The following is a 20,003-nucleotide window of genomic DNA, read 5'->3' on the forward strand; positions in this document are numbered from 1 at the left end:
AGCAGCCCGGCAAACAGTATTATGCCTGGTATTTTTGCAGCAGATGGCAAGTGTCCTGTCAGTAGCATTTCAAAGAAAAAATGAATCACGCACTGAACATCCTTAACACTCTGTCACTCCTTGAATCATCACGCCAGCCCCGAATGTTTCCTTTAAAAATATCACACACTCTTAAGGGACTGTGACGACTGCAACACTGATGGATTAATTGCCGAGGACACAAAGTCAGCCAGGAAGTATGTTGAGCACATCAAGTAAATATTTTAACAAAGCATTCTGAATATTTAAGGATTAAATGTGAAACATGGACTAGGATGTACTCATAAAGCCATTCACATTTCCAATCGTCTTATAGCCACTTATTGTCTTTAGTAGGGACCGCTCTGGGGCATAGGTTCCTGTGTTCCTGTGTTTTTGTTTTTGACGCTAGGTGTAGCGTTCCTTTCTATGTTGCTATGTGAAATCAATGCACCCAGGAAGGAAGTATTCCATGTTATCATGAATGTACCTGCTACTACACGCTCACTGCATGGATGGAAAACCACTAAACCTTGCTGGAGGTGTTTTAATAGTGGGCATCAATTAGCCGCCTTTGTTTTTCGCTGTTTTCATATCTTTAGAACACAGAAAAGAGAAAGACGTGTGTTCATGTCTCACATAAGGATAGTGGATGGGCAAAATTCCAAAAAACACACACTTTAAGTGTGCAGGGGTAGTGGGCACATGACTTGAGGTCAAATGTCTGAAGGCGTACGGGACCGTGAACAGTTTGGGAACCACTGCTGTAGGAATACTAGCATATTGGCTGATTGAGATTTTCCAAGAGATTAGATGGGAAAAGTCAGTATTTATTTCCTCCACATATTGCGCATCGATTTCACAATCTCATTAAAAGTGCTGCGGATATCTGTGTTGTACGTCGGACTCCAAGTTGTTCTGCAGTAACAGCATAATACATCAGATATTGATGTTTGAGTATTGCAGGGTTCTTTCAGTGATGATTCTTGGTGAATAAATTAATTTATGACTGTTGCTTCCATTATGATGCATTGTTCTATTTTCTGCTGCACATAATTGCTCATTAGTGATTCTTTTTTGCAGTTTGAGAGAGCTCCTACGGTTTAATTAAAGTGCAACTGATGAAGGTGGGGAGGCATATCTAAATGTGTTCTCAGGAGGGTGCCGGTATTCAACATGGCAGAGATTAGCTGGTCTGTTTAGGTTTTATCATGAAGATTTGGTTTGGCTTTCATGCTGCTGAGGATCAGGATGTAGTTGGGACGTGCACAGTGGGCGGAATGTTGTTTACGGAAGCAACGTCGCAGCCTCTCTCGGGGGTGCACAACCACTTTACATTACAAAAGAGCGAAGCAGCGACAGGGAAAGCTAATTATACACCTGATATTTACCATTCACTCAGACAATCTAACATGGTGGCTTGTTCATTTTTACTCCCTCTGTATGCGAGATAGTGATACCAAACACAGAGCAGACTTTTAATAAGGCAGAGGCGGCGTACTGGCTCTCTGCTCCCCACCAATCAACATTCCTCCACAGAGGGGCAAGAAAAGGCATACCAATTAGGAAGTCATTATTTCTACCAGTCACAGCACAGAAAATATGGGGCATAAGCCGAGCACAAGGAACACATTTAATTTGGTGCAATTCGGTGTTTGTCTTGCCTATCAATTTACCGATTGATCTGTGGATCTGCTACACTTTAACCTCAGGGCACAACTTGCAACTTGATGAAACAAATAACCTCAAGCACAAAGTGCAAGACAATCAGGCTAGGCAGGCCTTTGTGCTCCTCACATTGCTTTGACTTTCTATGCTCCTCTTACGGTCCTGTGGATTCACTTCAACATTCACGTTTTCTTTTCTCCAGTGTCCAACTTGTCCCGCATGCTTGTATGGGTATGGTTCTTAAATTCCATGCATTCAACTCAATACTGTGGTGTGACCACACACATGCACGCACCCAATCTGTGGTGCTTCAGGAGCAGCTATTTATTACTTAGGTGCCACTTTACAGCAATCAGGTTCTATGTAACTGATCTGACTCAGGTGTGCAACATAATCATTGTTCTTTCATGTTCACATCGAATTTCTGTGTTGGCTCTCCTGCCGTACACAAAACCCAAACAGACGAGAAATGGTTACACTGGAATTTCTGGACCATTTGGCGCACCTGAATGTAAGCTGTACCCACCAAATTTAAAGACCAAAAATAGTTTGTCCATATATAGGCTGCACTTGTGATACATGTGACAAACATGATATTAGTTTCTGCTGCAGAAAAGCACTTCTGTCTGTTTTGGTACTCTAAGTGTCATGAGATATTAGCCATAAATTAGCTGCATGCAAAAGTGTTGTAATTATTAGATCAGATTCAGCTCCAGAACACCCATTCTTCAATTGCCATTGTTCACTCACGACACAATCCAGGTTTTAAACCCTTGGAGTGACGGTGTAGCCTTTAGCCTGGTCGTCAGGCTAGCGCTAAAGAGACGTACAAGAGAGTTTTATTGTCATGTGCATAGTAAACGCAAGCAGGCTAGAGAAAGGATTTCCCCAAGCCACGTCTACATAATCTACACCGCTTGTCTGTTGTACTTCCAGTAAGAACTTACCATCAAATATGAACTCGGGTTCACATGACTGACCAAACAGGTGCTGGTGTGTTCAAAGCGCAAAATCACACATCCTTGAAGCATAAAGACAAACAAGCAAAACTTGTGGTACAAGTATGCAGTACATTAGCTGTATTATCACATCTTCATAAATTATTACCAAATTACAGGATGGTGATTGAGATGTGGGAAAAATGTATTACTTTAGCAGAAAAACAAAAAAAAAAGTCAGCAAATTTCGAGGATCCAGTGTATATTTGGATGAACTATTTTTCAAACGGGATTGTGCTGCAGACTCCACGTTGATCCACCATGTAGGCAGCATTCATTTCCCTGGTCCTAGATCAGAACATAAAATACTCTGTGAATAGACTATCCAGCTGTTGGCCTATTTGAATGAATTCATTATTTATGGTTGCTGGCTGCAAATATTGCTGTGTGCCACCGTCAACAAAAGGTCAGGCTGCTCTTTTCCAGTTAGACAAAACATGCTAATTCTGTAAACAATGCACACAAGATGTCAGTGCACCTACAATTCGACAGTTCCACATGGCTTGGTTCAAATTATGCAGAAGGCAATGTGCATGTCAGTGGAATGGGATAACAGTGACAGATCAATCAGGGTGAGCCAATAGATGAATACTAGAATTGTCCTTTTGGGCTACGGCCTGCTGTGAATAGTATTGCATGCACGGCAAACAAAAGCAAGAACATTAGTGATATATCAGGTGCACGTATGATGCATCAAATCTGGACATCGGGCCCTTGTCTGAGCATTAAAAGCAGAACAACTCCTGTCTGCGCTGCCAAGCACTGTGGCATGCTAACAGATGGATGTTTGGACCCAGACCGAGGGGTCAACATTATTTGCATTTCAAATCTCTCTTGCTCTTTCCCAACTCATCCTCTGAGACCAGTGGCGACATTACACCTGTCAAGCGTACAGTGTTTCCCAAAATATGACATAAGGTACACTAAAAACAATTTGCAACAAAACAAAAGCAATCCTGGGAAGTAGAGGTGTCAGGAGACCAGGTGACACATGAGGTTGGGTCTACGAGAACAAGATGAGACGATGAGATGAGATGATTTGAACTTCCTACATACTACGAAAAGTACAGGGAGCATAAACATATGACAATATATTGTCATCTACTAATATCATTTCTGTAATCTGGACACAAACCTTTTTCAAATTTAGCATCGCATTACTTAGCATTAGCTTTGTGCACTCGTACAATTTGCACTTGTAGAAGCGCAATTGCATGCGTAATCCAGCACAGGCAACATGCCAATTGAACGTACCTCCATTCTGTAACATGTATGAATGAAAAGATACTCGCTTCCAAAATGTCTTTCAGCCTCAAACATGTCTGGACTCATCCAAGCACGATAGGTGAGTGGATGAGCGGACCTCCCGGAGGAACTCATAAGATTTATTTAACATAGATAGCAACAGATTTTTAATAAAGAGCCAATTAACCGCTATAAAGGCGGGACGACTGTATATCCAACTTGTAAATAATTGCCTCTTTGTGATCTTTTATTTTTATTGTCAATGCTGCTGATTATAAAGAAACAAACTGATTTTCATTGTCCTGTAACAGTGACAATATAATTCTATTCTATTGTATTCTATATAAGAGAGAGTTCATATTAGGTGAGGGTAAACGTATTAGTGTCAATCATTTTATTCCTCTAATTTCTACTTGGGTCAAAATCATATCAGATAAATTGCAGCAGCCCACAATTATTTTCCTTCCTAACTCAGTTTTCAACCATCTTATGTTTGCCCACAGTAAAAAGTTGAATAGAACAATAACTTTGTACTGACAAATTTGCAATAGCTAATAAATCTTCGGGCGAGAAGACACTCATGAAGCTTCTGTCAGCATCCCTGCAAAAATCATTTCACTTGCCTCCGTTTTTCATGAGCGTGCGTAACAGTGATGAAAGACGTGTCGTATCTTTGGGGCTGACATGCAATCTACTCCTCGCTTTGAGACTAACTTCTCTTTCCTGTCGGACAATGAGCTTTTTAATGAACTCACTCGCTTTCGTCTTCTTGCGTGGGATGAAGGACGACGCCATCCTGGTGTTGGACCTCCCCTCCACTGGTCCTCACCTGTGGTGTTCTGCTCGCTCGCCACTTTAAATCACAGAAGGCAAATGTGATTTATGCCCGTCGTCTCGCGGTTCCTTTCAGCTGACTCTAGGAAATAGCGATAACCATAAATAGGGGGTATAAAAATAAAAAGAGGACCTGTGGATTGTGCAGATTGGGCCTTGAGGCAGCGTCATTATGAATGTATTGATTTATACAGAAGGCATTTGCATTAGCAAAGTGAAGTTTCAAGCATCTATTCTTACTGTTTGCACATTCTGATAGTAAAGGGAGGAGTGAGAGTATCAAACATATGCTGTGTTGAAACCAGAGAAAAATATCAATGACCTTTGGGCAAAAGAAAACACACAAACCTTGTCTCACAAGCCACATCTTAATGAGACGCAGCGCAGAGACGGGAGTCTGCACTGTGAATGGAATGAAAGACAGCAGATTGATTTCAGATCCAAACATTAGCTTCTCACATTTTTCTGTTTATTAATTTATTTCGGGGCGAGAGCACAGCCTTTGAAGTTGTGTCTGATAATTCACTGTGGCGGATGCTCAGCAGAGGAAGAGATTCAAGTCTTCTCTACGGACATTTCAAAAGCTAAGTCAAGGTGTCAGAGCTGCTTGCTAAAAAAGTTAAAGACTTGGAGCCTCGGATTAAACATGTCAACCGAGACTTTACTTTGTTTTCATTTTTGAATGGCTTGAATAAAGCAAACTGCAATCAACAGGAGGCAGCGCTGCACCACAACATAGCATGCTTGAACACTCACCTGCTGTTTGCCATTAAACTCCATGAGTGTCAAACACTTCCAAACAAACACGCTCACATACTTCCATTAGCCAACAATCAAATATTACACTTTCATCAGTAGTTTGACTGTTCGTTTTAAAAACAACACGTTTATTTTACTTTTTTTGTCTTTGTCTTACAGTAGTTTTACCTGGCTAAAGGTGGAGCAGTCTCAGTTTGAATCTCCCGAACGTGACTGCTGGGCGGAGCTTGCTCATTCAATGTTCCCAGTTTGTCGGACTGTACCAAGAGGTCCAATGTCATAGGGGAAATTAACGTTCCTTTCTGTTACTTTTAATTACTCGGTCTGTTTGCATTCCCCTGGGTTTTTGTTACAGTCTGATCATCCTGTATTGGCCCAATTTCCTGTTGAGCTACTTGTTTCGTTGATTAGTATTCTTTTAGGGTATTTCTTTGTATTTTTTTTTATTTCTTGATTAAGTTTATTTTAATATGCCGTATGATTTACTTTATTCTGTTTTTATTTTACCCTTATTTGTCAAGTTTCTTCGTAAAAAAAAACTATAGCTTAATTTTACTTTTCTTCTCTTTGGTTGTAAATTAAACACGTTACAATAGAGATATACTGTAGATACTCGAGCTATGCCTTGAAAGCTGCACATATGTGGAGACAGATGTGTATTAAGTATTAGTGGTAAGTATTAATCTTTTTATCATTAAATCATAAATGGCCCTAACTAGCAGAGAACTCTGCATTCATCCATCATCATAATAATAATAATTACAATTCCAATAGTGAGTCAACCAATTTGCCACTTATTCCAAATCTGCTGTTTTAATACAGCATAGTGAAGGTTACGCTTTCAAAGACAGGCAGGGCAAAAGATGTTGAGTGTGCTTGAAGTCTGCTATATATTAGATTTTTCAAATAAAAAGGGACATCCACACGACACTTTGAGTAAATGTTTTCCATCGTGAGTGATTAAAATGAGAGAAATAAAAATGATCGTAGGCAGCACGTAGCACAAGCATGACAATATTATTGCCCACAACCAACACTGGAGAAAGTCCAAAGCAAATGGAGGTCCAATCCTCAAAAGTCGCACCCCCCTCCAACCACCCCCCACAGTGTAGTGAGCAGGCAGATAGCCAGTTAAGGCACTTTGAGATGAAATGCAGAGCAGATGGCACTCCATGGGTGGTGCCGGGCCGTCTCTGATGTAGGAGGCCATGCTGAGTGAGGCCGGGTCCGTGGCGTGATTGGTGTCTGCCTGACCCGCTGCTCGCTTGATTACCGGCATCACTCGCGGCGGGACGGCAGGTCTCTTGTTTGTGTGTTGACAGCGTGGTGGAGCAGTCATTATCAGCGTGGACAGACCTGCGTGGTCATCACATCGTTTGACGGAAAATAACTTGGCTTGACATCTCTGGCAAAAGGCTGTCATCACGAGGAGGCAGTAAACGGGTCGATACTAATAACTTCATATTAATGTGATGGTCATTGAAGCGCATGACGTCAAATATAGTGGGAAGAGATTTGGTAACACTTGTTTACTGTAAATGTACTTTTACACAACGACTAACATGATGCTGCTGCCTTACCATACCGTGAATACAACACATATCACATTCATTCATTTTGGGCAGCCCGCCACTAATACATTTGGACCACAAAAGATACATTCGGCGCTACCTGTTTGCCCTCGCAAACATTATAATAGGACTTCCTGTGAGGCTTGTGGTTCCAACTCTGTACAGCAGATGGCATTGTAACTCTGAATTTTGTGGCTTAACACTATCATGGTATTTCAAAAATATATGAATTAATAAATCATGCTGTTTTGTGGTAGAATACGGCCTATTCTTAGTAAAAAAAAAATCCATATTTAAGCAAACTGTACATATTTTTTGCCTAAATTTAGCATTTTCAAGCATAAAAATGGCTAAATAAACTAAAATACAAATATAAGACACATTCAAAGATGTGAAAATATGTGGTAATCTACGCTGGTCACTAGTAATGTTAGTGCAATGTTGGGTGAGACACAAAAGCACCAGACATGATTGCCAAAACAACAGGATTTTATTGCAGGTTTTGAATTATCTGACAATAGGCGCAATATTCAGAATAAAAGTCCCTCATAAAAATATGGGCTACTATTGCGGCCGTAACTCCATCGGACAATAGAGGGGCAGCGGAGCTCATTTTCCAACAGACTCCTCCAGTTCCATTCCCACAGTGAACGCTGCAGGACTTCATTCATTCCACACGCCATCCACCTCTACAATGCATCACCTGTCTGTAAAAGATCATTTACAACATTAGAGCCTGACATGGCGTCCCCCCCCCCCCGTATAAAGTGTATTTTGTTTTTTTTTGGTTTGGTTTGGTTTGGTTTAGTTTAGTTAATTTGAACATGAAGGTTCCAATGGAATACATCTCATGAATCATTCTTTCACAGTTCCACATGTCCAAAAAGAGTAGGAAGAAGCAAAGCTTATTTAATCCTACCCCCACATATTATTCACTTCCTGCATTCCATATGATATTTTTATATAATTAATCTGTGTAATAATAAATAATAAATAATAATAAAAAAACAAGCATGACAGAACATCATTGTGATGATCAAGACTCTTCTTCCTTTTATTTAGCAAACACCAACTGCTTGTATTGTTTATGAATGTGCTCATCTCTGGACTTTGTTTGACTTCCTTACTCAATACCTTCCATCTTTTAATTCCACACACGGAAATGCTGTGGCTTTTCAGCGTAGTTCTGGCGTATAAATGTTAAGTTTCATTTTCCTCTAAGATCATATTTCTCCTCTCTGATAGAGAAATACTGTATGGGTAACAAGTTATTATTAACTTTATACATTATTCTAGCGGTTTGTAAGAATACTAAATCTGCTCATTTTAATATGTGATATTAAAAATAAAGGTTTGTATGTTGTCTATACTTGGTATTATGAATGATCATCACTAATATGTGATATTAAAAATAAAGGTGTGTATGTTGTCTATACTTGGCATTATGAATGATCATCACTAATATGTGATATTAAAAATAAAGGTGTGTATGTTGTCTATACTTGGTATTATGAATGATCATCACTAATATGTGATATTAAAAATAAAGGTTTGTATGTTGTCTATACTTGGTATTATGAATGATCATCACTAATATGTGATATTAAAAATAAAGGTGTGTATGTTGTCTATACTTGGTATTATGAATGATCATCACTAATATGTGATATTAAAAATAAAGGTGTGTATGTTGTCTATACTTGGTATTATGAATGATCATCACTAATATGTGATATTAAAAATAAAGGTGTGTATGTTGTCTATACTTGGTATTATGAATGATCATCACTAATATGTGATATTAAAAATAAAGGTGTGTATGTTGTCTATACTTGGTATTATGAATGATCATCACTAATATGTGATATTAAAAATAAAGGTGTGTATGTTGTCTATACTTGGTATTATGAATGATCATCACTAATATGTGATATTAAAAATAAAGGTGTGTATGTTGTCTATACTTGGTATTATGAATGATCATCACTAATATGTGATATTAAAAATAAAGGTTTGTATGTTGTCTACCCATATCTCCACACAATACATTAGATATGCTAATACTAAGGAACAGTACAGAGTGTGGAGTGATTTATGATCAAGAACATATTTTGCTTTATTCAGTATTGAAGTATTTCTCGCCACCTTTTGTTGTATATTTTTAATATGAGATTTCCAACTCATTTTTTGTTTATTATGATCCCCAGAAATTTGTTTTCATTGACTTTTTCAATGTCCACTCTGGTCATTTGTATTTCATCGTACGTATCCTTTCTGATATTTCCAAATAGCATTATTTTAGTTTTACTTAAGTTCAGGGATAATCTGTTTCTGTCAAACCATGACTTTAATATGACCTTTTCATCCTTGACCTTTTTAATGAGTTCTTGTGTGCTTTCCAGAATGAACAGAATAAGAATTTCATTGCATAGCAGAACTGCCTGTTTTACTATGCATATGACAATAAAACTCTTCAATCTTTCCCCACAACAAAAGGCAGTGGTGTCATCCGCAAATAAGACCAACTTTAAGTAACAACTTTAAGTTGTTACTTTACAAATGTCATTGATGTACAACTTAAACAGTTTTGGTCCCAATATGGACCCCTGGGGTACTCCACACGTAGTATTTAAACTCCCAGATGTATATTCTCCTAGCTTTACAAATTGCTTCCTGTTTGCTAGGAAGCTTTTAACCCAATTCAAGACTAATCCTCTGATTCCGTACCTTTACATACTATTTGTAAATATGTACATCTTGTTCATTATATATTATTTTTATTTTACTATATTTTATTCATATTTCATTGCATTTGATTTAAGAATATTTTTCTTTTTCTTCTCCAATTGAGCTATTGTAACCAAGCAATTTCCCTTGTGAATCAATAAAGTCTGTCTAAGTCTAAGTCTAAGTCTAACCCGCGCCAAGCTGAAACTAAACCCCCGACGTCACTTCCTTTCCGACCACCACTCAACTCGCCTAGCATAAGAAAACATTTACAGCAACTGACTATAGGGGTGTTATTTCATGTCTAGAGGGCTCTAATAATATTAAAAGCCATATTTCTAAGGTGGTAAACAGATTTGCTATGCTCTAACTGGGAAAATATTCCATTTTTAAATAAGGAACTCTAATTTGCAGAAATTCACTTATCATGGTCAATTCCCAGACCAACTCAATAAATGAGGGATTACTGTACCACAGTTGACTCGGTTGCACATGATAACGCTTCTGTTGATCAATGTGGTGCTATCTTAGATGTACAAAGACATGTACATTACCTGTCAAATCAGCGCATGCTTACATAGAGCCCAGGAAGCATCATGAATGTTTGTTTCCCTGATTATGATTATTTTGCTGTATCAACTCTAAAGTCAATACAATTCTAAAGTCCAATAACCCAGAGTGACCTGGAAGCCCAAAGTGCAAAACACGAAGGTGTGCTTATTTAAGGGGGCCCTCTTCTGCTCATTACAGGTGTTTTTTCCCCAGTGGGGGATAATAGTAAGTTTATTTGAATAAAATACTCCATAAATATCACGGTTGTATACAGGGTAAATTTGCATTCTTCTCCACTTGGCGAAACGCTGGTATTCCACTGCCTCCTCCACCGACCACGCCTACTCACTTGCGATTGGTCAAGGTCGAGGGACTGCTACAGTCCACCACCCCCACGCCCCGCCACTGCTCAGAGCTGCCACTCAAGCAGTTATGCGCTAGTGGTTGTCAGCAAAGAGTGGAGATAAATTGGATATGTGAAATAATTGGATGAATATTGGAGAACTTGGCGTCAAACTGTGCTTTGTATAAGAAACAGCTGTCCATGAAGTGACGAGAGCAGACGAGCAGCGATAGTTTCATAGTTTCCTGAAAACGAAAACTATTCTCCTTGCTGCCTTACGCCGGTTTAGATACACGATACTTACACACATACTGACAACATCTGTCATTGCAGCAGATGTTGTCACACATGAGCTTGGAACGTACCCGACTGTTCGCAAGTCTGGGGAGTGGTATAAAAATAAAAGCAGGAATAACTTCAAAACACACCAACTTCATAATAAGGCACCTCCACATGTATGATAGGGCCCGTGGTCTATTAGCCGTGGTCTATTATATTAGCCTCCATGACCCTTCTTCCATGCCTTCATCAGTAACGTGATGTAAATGACCAATTCTGCTGTCCTGTATTGACACACGGCCAAGCACGGGTGTTTATGACATTCAGATCTAATCTTTGTCCTTGTGCAAAAGTCCAAGAACAGAATAAATGATTGCTTTTTACAAGCGATCCATCAGGCTCCAAGTTCATTAAAAATAACTCTGCAGTCACTTCTGAGTTGTCTCATGTCTGTCGGAAGGCTCCGTGACGCCATGTCAGGTATTGATTCCCTGTGTCCCGTCGTGATTGATCTGCTCCACACCAGTAATCAAACCAATGAAGGTTCAACAATTATCCCTGCTCCGTAATGACTGAAGGAAGTCATTGGAAAATGATGCTAAAACACCGCTAATCTGATAGAACTGACTGGGTGAAATGAGGTGCGGCTAACACGGAGCCTTGAAACTATTTTTATTGCATTATGAACGCTCCACCAGAATAGACGATAAAGCCGACGAAACCTTCTGACATGTTGTTGTCTCTTGTGTTTTTCAGGCTGTTTCTGTCCCTCAAAACAACAAGGCCGCCCACGGCTGCCAGCAGCTCATAATCCCTGCCGTGTAAGAGGAGCTTGGAATATTGATGCATGTCGGAATTTGATGCATTTTGTTAACACGAGGCCGCCAAATGACTGTCATGAAAAGTGAGCCCCCAGGATGTACTCGACATCAGCCTCGGACACCACCAACAGACTCATCTTCTAGGGAAACTGATCTGGAAACTGATCTGGAGCTGTTGTAAGATGAGGTAGTACACTGGGTCCACTCCAGTCCTACAGGTGGCAATCCTACTTTGCGGAAATTCACTAACTTTGCGGAAATTCACTAATCATGGTCGCGTCTGGAACCAATTAACCACGATAAATGAGAGATTAATGTATGCATATATATATATATATATATATATATATATATATATATATATATATATATATGCTCTATAAATCCCAAGCTGTGTACAGGAAAATCTGTAATCTTCTCCTCTTAGCCGAAATGTTTGTATTTGAGACCCCCTGAACCACAACACTAGCCCCTGTGTCCGAAGTGTTCAAAAACAGGCGCACCGCACCTCGATGTCGAGGCCAGGAGGCAGGGAGGCCGGCGAGCACGTAGATGAAGAGATCCACTGGGTCAGCGTTGTCTTTGCTGTACTCTCTGATAAATACTCAGTCCTCTACTTCTATACTCATTAGGTCATGGAATGCTTCGTTTTTGTCCACTTTTTAGCAGACTGTCCCTCACTTGAAGTATGTACAGTGTGGGAAATGGGACACTTGCTGCATCACAGCAAGTGTAAAATGTATTGAAAAACCACGCTCCATAGTGCGGGGCGGACCGAACCATCCCTAGTAGAGACACGGTGCAACACAGTATGCAGATACCGACATCAATCCGAAGTAATAGACAGTAATAGAAGTACATGCATGTACTGCGTGATTCAAAAAGAATGCGCACGCAATATTTCAAAAACGAAAAACAATCGAGAACTCCAGCCTGGGTGCATGTGTTGTACGTACCTTCTCGTTTTTATTTCATGTTTCACAAGTGCTCAATGTGGCCACCACCGGCCGCACGGACATCAAGCCGATATGAGAATTCTTCTCAAACGCGCCTCAGGATGTTGTGCTCCACCGTGTTGATTGCAGCTGTTATTCCATCTTTCATGTCATCGATATTTGCTGGAAGTGGTGCAACATAAACTTTGTCTTTAACATAACCCTGCAAGAAAAAGTCATACACGGTGAGTCACTGTGTGTGACTTGTATTACAAGTATAAACATATATACTGAATATACTGTATATATACTGTATATATACTGTATATATATACTGAAGCCCCACCAAATTAGCTATGCGACAAATCAGTTTGCATCGTTCTGGAATATGCACATGCAGGAACATGCATGGCCTTGGTGGAGGTGGAGGTAAGGAGTGACCCACATTTAAGTCCATAAAAAGTTTGGGTATGTAAAGTTGAATCATTACAGAGCTGCTGTGACATACGGTGCAAATGTCGAGACAGAGATGTGACATTTTCCAAGCGATGCACCTGCAAACTGTGTGAAGTGGCTAATACCTGCTAATACCTGCTCGCAGTTCTCATTGCACGCTGAGGATAATCATCAAATATCCCAGCAGATGCTGCTTTTCCTGCATATTCAGCTTTCAGCAGGGCTACGAGATGAAACCTTTCTATGCGTGACTCCATGCATGTTTGTGTGACACTATTGGTGGGTGTGAATAAAGTGCTGTTGGGTCTGGCGTGGGGCTGCATTAGTCTGGCTTGTTGTGAAGCAGCTGGAGCCGTTGCTAGGAGGCCCGTGCGACATCTGCTCGTGGCAGAGAGAGGCAAGCGGCGCCAAAGAGGCAAGGGCAGGCGTGACATGTCGGCCATTCTGTGCCGAGGGCGGCGGGGTCACACTGTTGCTGATGGACAAGTCAGTGCTACAGGAAGCTTGCGGCTTCAATTAAAAAAAATGTTTTAAAAAACATCTAAAGCTCACTTTCTCTAACATCTACGACAGTCCATGAGGTTCTAAAATATAAACCAGACACTTATATACAGTATATATATGTATGATATATACACTGTATATGATATATGATTTGTTCCATCGGTCGTCCTGTTGAAGTATCCGTGTGCAAGATACTGAACCCCCAGTTGCTCCTGATGCTGCGTCATCAGTCGGTAAACGTGCTAGCAGTGTCAAAGCGCTTTGAGTGCTTTGGAGGTGGAAAAACGCTGTACAAGTGAAAGACCATTTCTATGTTTTCTAACATTATGCTACCAAGTTGTGGTGTGCATCCCCAGCAGGCACCTTCATGACGTTTGTGTGGGCTTTTTATGTTCTTGACTTTACACCAACATCTTTTTCGACATCAACAGCAGCAAGAAGTCTCAGAAAAGCATGCGGCCTCCTCTAGCGTTACTTGTGTTTTGTTTCTCTGCCTTTTCATTGCTTTGATTTGTCATAAAATGGATGTATTTAATTTCTACTAGAACTTAAAGTGGAACCCTGCCTTGCACGGCATGAACTGAGGACATCAGCGGTATCTTCGGGGGGTCTTGGTAAGCAAGTGCAGCAATTGAGCTTCTGTTATTGCGCCAGCAGTAAGGAGCAGAGTAAGTCAGAGCAGTTAAGATGTTTAATTGGAATAAGCAGCCTCTTGCAGAGGCAATATCCTCTCACGTTTGTGGGTGGAATTAACTGTGGGTGTGCATATTTCTGCCTTGGTTTTCATTATTCATGCAGCAACATGTGAGGATAAAGCTGTAAATAGTGCAGCAGCCCGCCTTTGGACGGCTCACAGCTGTTGTCCAGGACCTTTGCTGCAGCCTTGAGTGTACATTTCTGATGTTATGCTCTTCTTCAAGCTCAGCCTCGGAGCCCTTGCATGTATTCCTCGCTTAACATTCATTCGTAAAAGCCTTCCCATCCTCTCCAAAGGCTCTTGCCATCTTATTCCCCTCCGTTAAATTATCACAAGGCTGCAGCGCTCTGACCTGATCTTGACCAAGGACCTTATTAACAACTTGACAAGGGTCTTACGCCGCGGGTCTCGCCTCCAGAGAGCTGATTAGGCTAATAACGCATATCCACAGGCATGTACGGCACGTTGATTTGGCCAATTAGGAATGTGACAAGCCCTGGACACATTCTCTATGCAGACGTTGGGAATCTCATGTTAGCATAATGACGCCAGGGAGACATTTTTCAAACCAGACTTGAAAGACATGAATCAAATAGAAGCCACTTTCCTCATGAATTCAAAAAGAGGGCTCTGTCCCAGTTTAGACAACGCTACAATATTTGATGCCACAGTTTACAAAGGTGGTCATTATTTCTTCCGCCAAAGGGTAAAACGTTTTTTTCAATCGCCATTTGTTAGCAAAATTAGCAAAACAGTCGTCCCTTGCTACATTGCTGTTCGAAAATCGCTCCCTCGCTGTAATGGATAAGTGGTTGCTGTTTCCTGGTCGACTACAGCCGATTAACTGTCAAAAAATATCGAAAGACAAGTCAGGTCAGACAGTAGGCTGCACGGTGGCCAAGTGGTTAGCATGATGGCCACACAGTCAGGAGAACTGGAACATCTGGCTTCGTATCTCTGTGTGGAGTTTGCATGTTCTCCCCGTTCATGCGTGGGTTTCCTCGCACCTACCAAAAATATCCATCTATTTGTGTCTACATGTGCCCTGCGATTGACTGCCAACCAGTCCAGGGTGTACCCCACCTCTCGTCAAAAGTCATCTGGGGATAGGCTCCAGCATGCCCCCGCGACCCTAGTGAGGATTAAGAAAAAGCAACCGCAGCTGACTTGGTCGTGCATGATAATGAATCACGTCTTTGTGCATGTTTTCGGTGCACACACACGCCCAAAATTAAACCAATAACTTCATGTCCCGTTGTTAAATAAGGTTTGAAAACATGAGATCAATCTCCATTTTACACACAAACACTGAGTCAGAGAGTTTTTGGTCTTAAAACCTCTTGTAAAAATATGCCCTTTTCAAATATCTGTACTTGTGTGGACATAAACTTAAGCAAAAACTACACAACCCATCTTGTGACTCGTAGTCATTCTCCCAAACAATCGTGTTTCCGTCGTTGCAACATTTCAACAGAAGTGCTTCCTGTTAAAAAAAATTCCTTCCAAATAGTCCCCAAAGCGACCTTGGTGTCACGGCTCTCCAAGCAGGTAGTTAGCGCTTCCTTAATAGTAATATCTTTTCTAGCATAACAAAGCCTTGCGAGACAAAATACCCCACCGCTGACAAAAGCTTGGCTTTCAGAGATTATGCTAGCTGCCGTGTTAAAATGAAATTTTGAGCCCCAGCAAATGCATCAAGCCTTGACCTGACCTGAGCTGTGGTGTGAATAGGCACTGTGATTTGGATTGAATATTGTGGAATTAAAAATATATAAGTCCGTGTAAGACAAGTCTAAAAATAGTGTGTGTGTGTGTGTGTGTGTGTGTGTGTGTGTGTGTGTGTGTGTGTGTGTGTGATCTTTATCCAGGGTTGCAGGCAAAGGTGGCATAAATCACTTTCTTGGTGCTAAGTCACACTTCACCTTGAGAGCACCTCGTTCTGTTTTTATCAGTATTAATGCTTGTCCTCCCTTACTTAGCCAGAGCTATTTCACACTTGGTTAACGAAGGGATGAGAACGTCTTTTTGCCTCTATATATAGCCCGGCCTTCCTAAATAGTTTTCAGATAGCTAATCGCAAAGCAAAAGACGGCGTGCGCAGTGAAAGTCATTCATTTTGGCCCACGTTTGAACGCAGCAGGGGGCTTACGGAGGTGGGCTTCTCTGAGAATCCTAATTGGTGAATGTTCAACTTGTAGTTTGCAGTCTGCTGACACGTGCACGCACATACCAGCCAAAGCCAAAATAGTCTGAGAGCTGCCGTTCGCTCGCCTTCCGGTGAAGCTTAAAACGATAAAGCAACTTTTCCAAAGAGGCGCGCCCGTGGATGAGATTAATAGTAAAACAGTCCTGAAAGAGCCAGTTGAAGCAGATCTCACAGCAAAGCCATGAAATGATACTTTCAAGGGCGGAAGCTTTGCTGGCTGGCTGCTGTTAAGCTTCCACAAAGACGGCCTTCATCCCTCACCTCACGCGGCCTTGACACCAGCACCGTGTCCACCGGGCCTGGCGCACGCACCACGCCGGCCGCTGTCAGATTTAGTGACGTACTGCAGATGATTGTTTTCCCTGTGCACTTTCAAGGGACCCATGGCCGATAGTTCTGTGTTTACACTTACTGAACACCTAAACAGACCCAGGATGTCCGACTTGATGCTTTCCAGGAACGTCTCCGCCGTTGCCAAAATTAGAATCCAAAACAGTAGCAGTCATTTATGGAAACTGATGGACATCCATGGGGGGCATGGGAATGTGCGATAACACGGGGGTCCTACTAGGAATGCGTACTGAAACTCAACTCATACCATGATGGCGCCGGTGCCGACCTAAACGGTAAACGCTAGTAACCAGGTCGAACAAGCAAGTAGCTATCGGTGCCTCATTTCAGTGCTGAATGAATGCTAACTAGCAATGAATAGTTGCTCAGCCCAAAACGCTGGAAAGTTTGCTGGTACTTCCCCTCGAAAGATGCGGACTCAGCCACCTGCAACAACGACTTGAAGCTGCGAGTTACGCCTTGGAAGGAACAGGACTCTTGCATGTCGGAGGAACCAGCAAACACCGTTGTAACGAGAGCGTAACATCGCCACGATGGTGCGGAATGTGTGTACTTCAGTACTGGGAAATCTTTTGTTCTGTTTTACTGTGATCACTACGGTAATGGTTTCATTTCTTTGGAGCATGCATGCAAGTTCCATTGGAATACATCACATAGGACAATTCACACATCACATGTCCAAAAAGGAGAAGGGAGAAGCAAAGCTTATTTCATCCTACCCCCTCTCTCTGTTGCGCATCAATTGCAATACATTTGCTCACTTCCTGTATTCCAAGTGTAGTCTTTGCCAATTTTAAATCCATAGTAAAATGATAAGGCAGTATAACAATGCTAGTCAGTGTTCATAATGACTGTAAATAAATGATATAACAGCCATAATAAATAACAATACAGTAAATGTATAAGAGGAGGCGATGAAAAGCTAATAGTTGACAGTGGTTCAGGACTCTTCTTTCTTATACTTTGTTTCTCATTTTAGTGCATTCATTTTAGTGCATTGTTTGACTTCAATCAATCTCTTCCATCATTTGATCCCACATCCTGATATGCTAAAGGTTTTTAGCATTGTTCTCAAATGTAAGTGACAGTTTGTGATGCCTTATGAGTGTCTGTTATGGCTTTTGTCTCATATTGGTGAATGAATTCATTAGTTCTCATTTATATTATTGAAATATTGAAGTACAGGTTTGGGCACCGTTTCAAAAGTACCGATTTGACACCGGTGTCAAATCATATGTAAACAATACCAACCCGAGGCCTCACTTTTACAAACTTCACCCAGAAAGTTGATGTGATGGCAACGGAATTTGAGCATAAAAATGTATGACAGACAGGCGTTGGGGATTGTGAGGGTTTGGAGATGTGGGGGCGGAGCTAAAGTTCAACTTCCAATGCAAGTTTCTGAAAAGTTGTCTTTGCAGGGCTGCTGGCTGGCTCATACCGAACACATAAAAGAGTGAACGGTGCATGCGATATATGGATGAGTGGATGAAGAAGTGTGGTTCACGTTTACAAGGTAGTACGAGACAGTTTGAGCATGCTAAGCTAATGTGCTACGCTCCATTGAACACAGTCATGTGATTCAGTCCATTAACACAACATTATGCATTACAGTTGAATTCTAAAAGTCTCAAGTTACGCTCTAAAATGTAACAGTGCGTGCAAGTTTGCTGTCGTGTTTATTTGCCATGAAATGTGCCCTAAATTTCATTCTGACGATTTCATGTAGCGCGAGCTCGGGGCGTTATGCAAGGAGCAGCGTGAGCGCCGGGGCTTTGACGTAATTGCTAAAGTAAACAGAGTTTGTTCCACATTTAGGCCTAAAGTGTTTCTCATTTCACAGATGTGATCAACCTTTTCTCCCAAACTCCGTGTGGACGTCTGTGATAGTGATGATGAAGTGTGAAAGGGGTTTGAGCAGCACACTTTGCTGCCCATACAACTCAGGGACTCTCCATGGCGGGAAAGCAGTGCTTCCCCTCCACCGCTGGACCGTGAAACGGCCACGTCTGCCCTCAAAGCTCCTGGTGTACCCTTGTGACGACACTACAGGAGTTTAAGGATCCAAAACTTGGCTCCAGGGAGGGTGGGGCCGCCAAAGTGTTGATGTGACTTTGTGGGAAATAATGATTCATAGCTTAATAGCAGCCATATTGATTGTTGTGAGCATTTACTGTGTGGAAACCAACAAGCGTGAAGGTCAATTGAAAACATTTAATGGAATTGTTAGACCCGCAAAACATTACCTTTAAGTGTGACTGCAGGTGTAATTTGTCAAATGGGCCTCTGGCAGTGAATCACGGTGCTGGTGTGATTAAATGGGAAGTGTGACATAACTCATGTTTAATGGTAGAAAAAGAGAAGCCGGTGTATTTGGCATGAAGCCTGCTGCACCCGCCATCAATCGCACCTCCCCACAGATGCTGCCTGGAAAAGGTCAGCGTGACTTTGAATCATGGGACTGGTCAAAATCAAAAAGGCAAAGGGGGCGCATTCATTGTTTTCATATGTCGGAGGGACCGCCGCATGCCTGAGGTGGTCCGAGTGCACCAAAAGTCACAGCAACAAAATCAATGTGATTTGTTGTTGGGGGAAGCGTTGTTGTTCATCTGCGTGTCAGCGTGCACGCCGTCTCTACATGCAAGTCAATACAAGTGGATTTGATATGAATGTGGACGTCGCGCCACTCAGGCGACGAGTATGCATCATAGACAGGAAGTGCACAGTTAACAAGCACCGGCATACTTCCCTTTTGAGCGTGTGTGGCCTATACCTGATTTTCTCACGTCAGTGTGAACAATACAATTCCCAGTTTTTCAAATGCAACCGAGGCCTCTTTCCCATGTGGGTAGAAGTCCGATACGTACCCGATGCTACTGCAGTCTGAACGTTCGGGTCTGGTATATCCAAACTATACGTCATCAAAAGGCCTGTTTTGCCGTGCGACTGTTGGGGAAATGTACTCACAGATGTAAGCAAAAGTTCTTCTGGTCAGGCAGCAGTCTCAGTAGCGAGGTCCAAACTTCCTGGTTTCCCGCC

At 41.6% G+C, this 20,003-nt stretch overlaps 2 long non-coding RNA genes across 2 annotated transcripts in view; both read right to left on the reverse strand.

Annotated features, from left to right (window-relative positions):
- Window positions 1-2,748: 2,748 nt before the first annotated feature.
- LOC129174005 (uncharacterized) lies at window positions 2,749-5,767 on the reverse strand. The gene is made up of 4 exons (XR_008567340.1): window positions 5,691-5,767; window positions 5,112-5,165; window positions 4,685-4,845; window positions 2,749-2,972 (listed from the first exon to the last, which is right to left on the reverse strand). It is a non-coding gene; the product is annotated as an uncharacterized LOC129174005 (long non-coding RNA).
- A 1,843-nt stretch (window positions 5,768-7,610) lies between these two features.
- LOC129174431 (uncharacterized) overlaps window positions 7,611-20,003 on the reverse strand; it is an 81,105-nt gene continuing 68,712 nt past the window's right edge. The window contains exons 2-3 of the long non-coding RNA XR_008567450.1: window positions 12,772-12,973; window positions 7,611-7,800 (exon numbers count right to left, since the gene is read on the reverse strand). This is a non-coding gene — a long non-coding RNA (uncharacterized LOC129174431). The remainder of the gene's footprint in view (window positions 7,801-12,771; window positions 12,974-20,003) is intronic.

Source organism: Dunckerocampus dactyliophorus, chromosome 21 (genome assembly GCF_027744805.1).
Source record: "Dunckerocampus dactyliophorus isolate RoL2022-P2 chromosome 21, RoL_Ddac_1.1, whole genome shotgun sequence".
NCBI lineage: Eukaryota > Metazoa > Chordata > Actinopteri > Syngnathiformes > Syngnathidae > Dunckerocampus > Dunckerocampus dactyliophorus.